Consider the following 8,724-nt stretch of genomic DNA (forward strand, 5'->3'; position numbering starts at 1 on the left):
CTCATGCTGGCAGGGGCCCAGAGGAATCCAGGAGTTAGAAGTGGATCCAGGGTTTGTGGCTGGGAGCCCAGCCTGGCCCTGCACAAGAAGGCGTTTGAGTTTTCATTACTCAGGGGGAGCCACAAATTGTCTTGACGAGCGTGGTTAGGTTTATGTAACGTAAACACCTCAGCACACAGTATCTCCCTTGCGGGGAGGACAGGTGGGGGCCTCATATGCTGGCTGCCGGAGGCAGGGGGTGGGGACTGGCTGGTCTCACCTACAGGCTGGGTAGGGGCCACCCAAGCAGGGTGCCAGGCTGGTGCAGAGTCTGAAATTCCCCCATCAGTGCTTTACCCACTGGCTTCAGCAACCACATCTCCTGGCTCCTTATTTAAAGGCTAGCCCACACTCCACTTCCAATGGAGGGTAACTGAGCAGGTGTCCCCATCAGGGTAAGTTAGCCAAGACTCTGTCTTTCTTCCTGAACCCTTACCAACTTTGATGGGCCAGAGCATCTTCAGGGACCTAAGGCGAAACCGGTGATGGTCCTTACTTAGGGGTTGGTGTGGGGATGGTGGGCTAGGCTCCACGAGTCTCCGGCTCTGTTCTAGGTCAGTTGTGTCAGACCGCAAGGGCCTGGAGTGAGTGTTGGGGGAGCAGAACTGGGGATAGATGCAGTGCCCTCCTCGGCTTCTTTTAGGGAGGTTATCTTGCTCCTAGGCGCAACACAGGCCTGACCTGGTGCTCCTCGGGTGGGCTGCCTGGGTGGCCGTCAGCTGCCATGGGCTGCCTGCCCCCCTTCCTTCACGACTGTCCCAGCCCAGGCCCTCACTGGCCCCTGTGGTGGCTGCTCTGGGACTCACTCAAAGCCACCGTTGACCTGCCTCCCCACCCACATGGGTAAAAATAGATGTTTCTACCACGGCCACCTCCGCAGCCTCAACTTTCTCCTACTTGAGCCCCTGCCAGTGCTCACTCAGTGAGTGGAGCCTGAATCGCAGGGCTGAGCCTGGCGTCAGGGCCCTGCTGAGAAGCCCGGCTGTTCCTGAATGCCCCATTGTTCCTGGAGGTGACCCTGTGTGTCCCTCCTCCAGGCCTGGGCCCCGCACTGTTCACCTCCAGGTCTCTTCCCATTCCCTTTGGCTTTGTGCCAGTCCAGCCCCTCAGCTCTTTGCCCTCCACCTCGATGAGGAGGCATGGGCCCCTCCTCACAGGGCCAGCTTTATGGATGTGTGACCTGTGCACAGGGCCTTGTGCCGAGGAGGGCCCTGCCTTTGCCTTAATGCTCTCCTGTCGCTGCCTGGAATTCTTAATACTTTTTGAATAAGGGGCCCTGCATTTTTATTTTGAGGGCCAAGGAATGACCATAGAACATAAGGAGCTCCCTATGAGGGGAGGCTTCCTGGAGGAGGTGGCCCAGGGGGTTGGACTTTCAGAGCTCTGAGAATGCCTCCGCCTGCCCACCAGAGCTCTACTTCCTTAGGGGTGGGTGCATATTGCCCTCTCAAGGCTCCTAGTTTACAATGACACCTGTGGGGAGCCAGGAGGAGAGCATATGAGGAGCCAGAGGAGCATATGAGGAGAGGTCTTTCCAGTTCCCTTCAAATCCTGAGTTGCTAGAGTGCTCATGGGCAGAGACAAATGGCAGAGAAGGTGAGCCCTGGGACCTGTGTGAGGTCAGCGCTCTGGTTTGGAAACCACCCCTCCTCATTGAGAGCGTGGCTGTAGGATGCTGGCTTGTCTCTTGCATCTTCCTTTGGCCTGGCAAGGGCAGCCAGATATTGGGGGAGCCTCTCATGGTACTCTTGCCATGCGGAATCCTGGGAAACCCCTGCATGGCCTCTGAGGAGCAAATTAAATCCTGGCCTGTCAGGGCCTGTGTCCATAGAGCTGCTCTGCCCCTGGACAGCCCACCATCCCTCTCCCCAGTGAAGTCTGTGAGGGGCATTCCCAGGGAAGGGTTGGACCCCACACTTGGGGGAGGCCTTTGGGGTGGCAAAGTAGTTCCTGTGTGCACTTTTCAGCCACAGCCTATTGGATCATACTGTGCTGGGGAGACAGCAGCACCCCTATTCCCCGTGCATCTAGTCCAACCCCCTGAGGTCAGAGGCAGCAAGGAGGTTGCCTAAACCTTCACGACCAAGCAGGGGGAGAGAGAAAACAGGGCTCCACACTCTGTCTCCCACATTGCCAGTTTGTGTGAGTGCCACCACTGCATTTATGTAGTCACTCAGTCAACCAGCATTTATGGGCTGGGTGCTGAGCACAGAAGCTTGTGTAAGGAGGACAGATAAATGAGGCAGATGCTACCTTCGGGGGTAGCAGATGGATAGACCTGTGCAAACAAGTGTCCTTGTGCCCTGCGAGGCTGTTTTGGGCAAGTGGGGGCAGGGGTGTTGTGGTCAGTCCTACTGGAGTGTGGGCGCTCCCTGGGAAGGCTTTAGGGGGAAAGACTTCTCCCCAGGGCTTGTGGAATGGGGAGGATGGGGGAGGGAGGAGGTGACACTGAGGGCTGAGGAGGCTTGGGTTGGTAGGGGGACCTCAGCATCCAGCCCTCCATTAAGAGTGCCCCCAAGGACTGGGCCGGACCTCTGCTTGACTTCCCCTCTCACTTCTGGACTGCCGCTTCCCCAGGTACTTCCAGACGATGTGTCCCCTTGCTTCCCCAGGTACCCACCTTCTCCTCCCCTCCCTGTCACCTCCACTCCAGAAAGAAGCCTTCACTTTCCCCACCTGCCTCTCTCCTCTCAACATCCAGCATCTGTTGGGGAAATTGGGCCATTTGAAGAATAAAGGAGAAGGCAGGAGGGAGTAAACTCCCGTCTGAGAGCCCAGCCCACAGCTGGGGTGAAAACCTGTTCCTTGTTAACACCATGAGTTGGGACCAGAATGGGGGGGGGGGTGTTGTGCCTCCTCAGTCCTCCCGCAGGGACTAAGAGGTGAAAAGCATGCTGGGAGATGTTAGCTGGAGTTATTGGGAGCAGATGGGAAGGGGTGGTGGGAGGGGCAGGGACGTGAAGGAGGAAGAGGTCAGCCTAGGCGTGGGGGTTGGTGGGATAATTTGTGGGAAAAGACCGGGCAGACCCTCACCCAGACCACTGGGGTCCTGAGCCAGTTCTTTAGAAATATCTCCTTCATGGGAAGTTCTTTGGTCTGGACTGAAGGGAATTCCAGATTTAGGGTACACAGAAGCAAGAGCCATGTCTATCTAGGGAGTGCCCCAGCAGAAGCCCCAGCATGTGGACACTGGGGACACTGCCCACACTACCATACCCCTCTCTTGAGCTCCTCAGGGCACCAGCAGGGGTGGCGTAAATGGTGGGGGCAAGCGTTAAGGTCCGGACGGTGTACAAGGAAGCTGGGATCTGCTCCACCAGAAATGGGAGGACCTGGGGGGAGCAATGAGGTAGGTGTTCAACGTGGGGTGGGGAGGCTGTCAAGGGCATTGCGGGTCGATGAGCAGCGTGCGGAGGGTTGCTAGAGATAGTGACAGTGATGTTGGTGGTGAGGAGGTAATAATGGCAGAGACTGATGTCTTCAGCTCATCTCTACTTGGATGCCCACATTTTTGGGGTGGGGTGGGGTATCAGGCTGGTGAATCTTCCCTGGCTTTCCCTTCACCTGGGTCCTACTCCCTCATCTCCAGTCCTCGGGAACACTTCGGACTTAGCTGGGCAGAGTCTTGGTCTTCACCCTTAACCCCTGCAGGCCTCAGCCCTCAGCCCAGGATTGATTGATCGTCTCTGCAGAGTGCAGTGGTGTGGTGTCAAAGTGCCCCGCCACTTCAGAATCCAAGCAACTTGGGTTTTGGAGGAAGGGGTGGGGCCAGGAAGGGTGGGGTCAGGGCTACAGTTGAGTTCCCCCCTTGGCCTCTGCTCTTCAGCCAGGCACTCGTCCCGCTTAACCCAGGCCCAGGCAGGCCCCCGGCCTGCACTTCCTGTGCCACATGGCTTGGGCCCAGATTCCTCCTCCAGTGTTTTAATTAGATCCTGAGCTCATTAGCTGCCCAAATGCCTTCCAGACACCCCACAGCTGCTCGGGCCCTCCCCACACCTGCCCATCCAGCTGGGCCTCCCCCACACCTGGAAGACATTGAGGCCTGTAGCCAGGGCCCCAATTCCATCCCCTCCCTGTGGCCTTGAACAGCGAGGACCAGGAGAGGACCAGCCGAGGGAGGATTGGGGCCACAGGAGGGGCCCTGCAGGGGAGCCTGGGAAGTGAGTTGTGGCCACAGCACAGGAGACAGAGTGGTATAGGGGGAAGAAGAGGACAATGCCCCCTGCCTGTCATGGCCAGGGGAGTGGGTCTCTAGTCCTCTTCTGCCTCACCATGCTGAGGCCCTACCCTGAGAGCCCCCCTTGAGAGAATTGGTTGGGCCCAGAGAGTTCGCCTTCTGCATGTGTGTTGTGGCCCAGAAGGGTGCATGAGGAGCAGATAGCTCAGAGAGGGGGCTGTGGGGAACTAGGCTTTGATTTCAGCCAGTTTTCCTGCAAGATTTGCCAGCCCAAATCATCACTCAATGAGTGGCAGAAAGAGGGTCACATCCAAGTCATGGAAAATGACCCAGGCTTGAACTCAGATTGGCCCTGGTAGCAATTCCCCCACCCAGCCTGCTGATTTGCACTAACTGTGGGCACCAACCACACAGAATCAAACGAGTGAATTCATTTAATATTTATTTACACAGCACTTATGAGGAGTCAGGCCCCGTTGTAAGAGCTTTGCAAATATGTATGTACTTCATCTCACATTTACCTTGTGAACTAGGTACTATTTATCTCCATTTAACAGATGAGAACCAGAGCAGTTGAACACCTTGCTCAAGTTTGCACAGCTTATAAGACACTGTGGCGACAGGATTCTAATCCCTACTTCTCTTGTTCTCAGTCTTCATGTCCCGCTGCCTCTCTAGAATGTTCCGTGAGTGGGGCAGTGGTGGTCCTATTTAAGACTCCCTTCGGTAACCAGTTGCTGCTGGAATTGCTGCCGCCCCAGAGAAGACGGGAGACTGGCTGTGTGGTCAGGGGCAGAAGACCTAATTCGTGACTTCCAGCCTCGGTTTCCATAGTGTAAAATTGGAGAACCATCCTTAGCTCTTAGAACTGGCTTGAGCATTAAGTAGAGTTGCAGAGCTTCCCCATGTTTCCTCTGTCACCATTGTGATCCCTGCCTGGCATCAGCCACAGCTCAGCACCTTGTTCTTTTAAGATGCAGATCCCTTCCACTGAATGAATGTATGAGGGCCCCTGGTTGTTTGTTTGTTTGTTTTAATGTTTTTTATTTGAGAGAGAGAGAGACAGAGGGAGAGAGAGAGATCGCATGCAGCAGGGGAGGGGCAGAAAGAGGGAGATAGAGAATCTGAAGCAGGTTCCACACTGTCAATGCAGAGCCTGATGAAGGGCTCAAACTCATGAACCATGAGATCATGACCTGAGCTGAGGTCAGATGCTCAACCTACTGAGCCACTCAGGTTCCCTAAGGGCCCCAATTTATTAAAGCAGGTAAAAGTGGAGCTGAGCCGGTTCAGGGCCAGTTTCGATGGGAATGATGGTGAGGGACTAATGTGGGATGTCTGGCCCCCAACACTCCTCTGTCCTCCAAGGCAACCGAAGAGTCCTACAACCCCCCAGACCTCAGAGTCATTGTCCTGAAGGGTCAATTGACCATATTTAGGCCAGCCAGCTGGTACCCTGGTTGGTGTCCCAGCCAGGTGCCCTCCCTCATGTGGTGACAATTCTGGGCTGAACCAGTTAGTCTGGGAGGAAACATGGAAATGAAAGCAGTGAGCTAGGGTTCACTTACATGTGGTGAACAAAGAAGGGGAGCAGAAAGAGAGCCTCCCTGCCCAACAGCCATCCATGGTGTGTGTGTGTGTGTGTGTGTGTGTGCATGTGCGTGTGTGTGTGTGTGTGCACACGTGCATGTGTGGTTAGTATCTTAAATAGTTTTTCCATCCACCCTCCACCTCTCATTGTCAGTTTCCCCTGCAGGAGGCTGGGAAGAGCTGGCTTCCAGAACCAGCTCTACATGGCACACCCTGGAAAATCCATCCAGCCCCCAGGACCCTATATCCCCACGCTAGGCAAGACACTCAGCAGGGAGAATGTTGAAGTTAACTCCCTACTCCTTCTATCTTCCACCTCTGCAGCGTCACTCTACTGCTGGTCTGGCCCCTGGGCCTCCCACATCCAGGTTCCTTCTCAGCCATCCCACACACCTAGACTGACTCAGACGATGTCATGCCCTGCTGCTCAAGAACCTACATTGGCTCTCTATTGCCAGCCAGGATCATATTTGGTCCTCAGCCTAGTACTTAACTTCATGCCATGAACTGGTCTTACTAGTTTTGATTTTGGCTATTTCCAATGTGACTGCTGTGTGACCCCTTATAAAATCATCTTTTCCAGGAAACCTTTGATCAACATCAATTTTTCTTACTACATTGTCTGTGTTTAGGGAGACAGCCCACGATCTATTGTGAGTGGGAATATCATACCATGCTCAGTAGACTACAGCTGCTGGACAGTGGGGGACTTGTTTTCTGAGTCAGTCACAGTGAGTTTGAATTCCATGTACCCAGTTCTGCCCAGCTATGTGACTTTGGGCCACTCACTTTATGCTTGTGGACTTTCATTTCCTAACTTCAAAATGGTGATCACAGTCCCTCTCTTGTCTACATGAACTTATAAGTCTCCTAGAAGATCAACAGCATGAAAAGTACAAATCTAATCCTGATTTCCTGAAGCAAATTCCATGGTATGCTTATAAATATATTAGTCTGTTTGGACTGCCATACAGAGTACTAACAACAACACAAAATTTTCTCACAGTTCTGGAGGCTAGAAGTCCAAGATCAAGGTGATGTCAGGGTTGGTTTTTGGTGAGACCTCTCTTCCTGGCTTGCAGATGGCTGCCTTCTCACTGTGTCCTCATGTGTCCTTTCCTCTGGGAAAGCACATGGAAAGAAAGAGAGAGCTCTGGTGTCTCTTCCTCTGCTTATAAAAACATCCATCCTATCGGATCAGGGCCCTACTCTCATGACCTCATTTAGCCTTAATTATGTACTTAAAGGCCCTATCTCCAAATACAGTCATATTGGAGGCTTCACCATAGGAATTTTGAAGGGACACAGTTCAGTCCATACCAATAGGTTAAAGAGAATAAGAGTTCCATGGTTGTGTGAGAAAGGATGAATTCAAGCACATTAAACAGGGCTCTTGACTGCAGGTCTTATCATTGCCTTCCACTGTAAACAAGGATATTCTAAGTGGGGCTGGAGGAGATAACATGCTGTGTTTCCCAAAAACATTTGACCTTGGAACTCATTTTTGGTTGAGATTCTTGAGATAGTGTTTTGTAGAGCTCTATTTGGGACCCACTGCCCTAATCAATTGCTGCATAGCTTTTTTAACCTAAGTACCTATGGGCAAGGTCAGCATTACTGTTGCACCCAGATAATGGAACATTAACAAGGCAGCTCTTCTTGGTTACTGCTGGATTTCTGATGAGTAATCCTAATTTGACATTGTCAACCTTGCCTGCTAGATTGCTGAGTGAGGTCCCCAAACCTACAATTTCTTTTTTTTTTTTTAAGAATTTTTTTCTAATGTTTATTTTTGAGAGAGAGAGAGAGAGAGAGAGAGAGAGAGAGACTCAGAATCCGAAGCAGGCTCCACGCTCTGAGCTGTCAGCACAGTCTGATGCAGGACTCAAACTCATGAACCATGAGATCATGACCTGAGCCAAAGTTGGAGGCTTAACTGACTGAGCCACCCAGGTGCCCCTACAATTTCTTTTCTTTTCTTCCCCCCCCCCCCTTCTTCCTTCCTTCCTTCCTTCCTTCCTTCCTTCCTTCCTTCCTTCCTTCCTTTCTTCCTGTAAGGCCTAGGTAATGCTGACTGGCAGCTGTACTCTCCCTTGGCTCCTCTATCAGAGCAGTACAGACAGCCTGGGCCCCTGGAGGGCAGTTCATTGCTATCCTATGCCATCATGTCTTTGCTACATTTCAGTTGCAGCTTTGCCTGGAGGCTGCTGAGTGGTGGGCAACCCTTAGTGTGGGTACCCTTCCCCTTCCCCTTTCATCTTGCATACGTGATCCCCAAGCCCTTTGCTAGAATTGGTGCTGATCAGGAAGTTGTGATCCAGGGCCTTTTACTCCAGATCTTAGGATCAACATTATATCACCTGGGAGCTTATTAGAAATGCAGAGTCTCAGGTTGCAGACGAATTGAATCAGAATCTGCATTTGGCAAGCTCCCAGGTAATTTACAAGCAGGGTCATTAAAGTTTGAAAAGTACTAGTTTGGAGCAGTGGTTTTCAGAATCATAGGTCATGACCCATAGTAGATTGTGAAAACAGTGTCCTGACTTACAATCAGCATTTTAAAATGGAATTGAAAGTGGAATTGAAAATATAGGATGCATTGACTTAATAAGGGCAAATATTTTGGGGGAATCTTTATGTGTTCTAGGTTGCAGCATACATAAAAAGTGTGTCACTATCAAAAGTTTGAAGACACTGGTCTAGGGACTCTCAGGGTGATGAGACAGGGGACAGGCTGTGGTGACCTATGCTTGGCTCTGCCCACCCCCTCCCTACCTGGCCTCTCCCCAGCCACCCTGGATGCCTAAGGGTTTCCTGTCACAGACCACACACACCTTGTCACCACACCCTATGGCCCGATGCCTGAGCTTTGGGGTGTGGTGGGGGAGAGCTGGAACCAAATGAGTGACTTTTAAAAT

The sequence above is a fragment of the Leopardus geoffroyi genome, chromosome A3, assembly GCF_018350155.1.
Source record: "Leopardus geoffroyi isolate Oge1 chromosome A3, O.geoffroyi_Oge1_pat1.0, whole genome shotgun sequence".
Lineage (NCBI taxonomy): Eukaryota > Metazoa > Chordata > Mammalia > Carnivora > Felidae > Leopardus > Leopardus geoffroyi.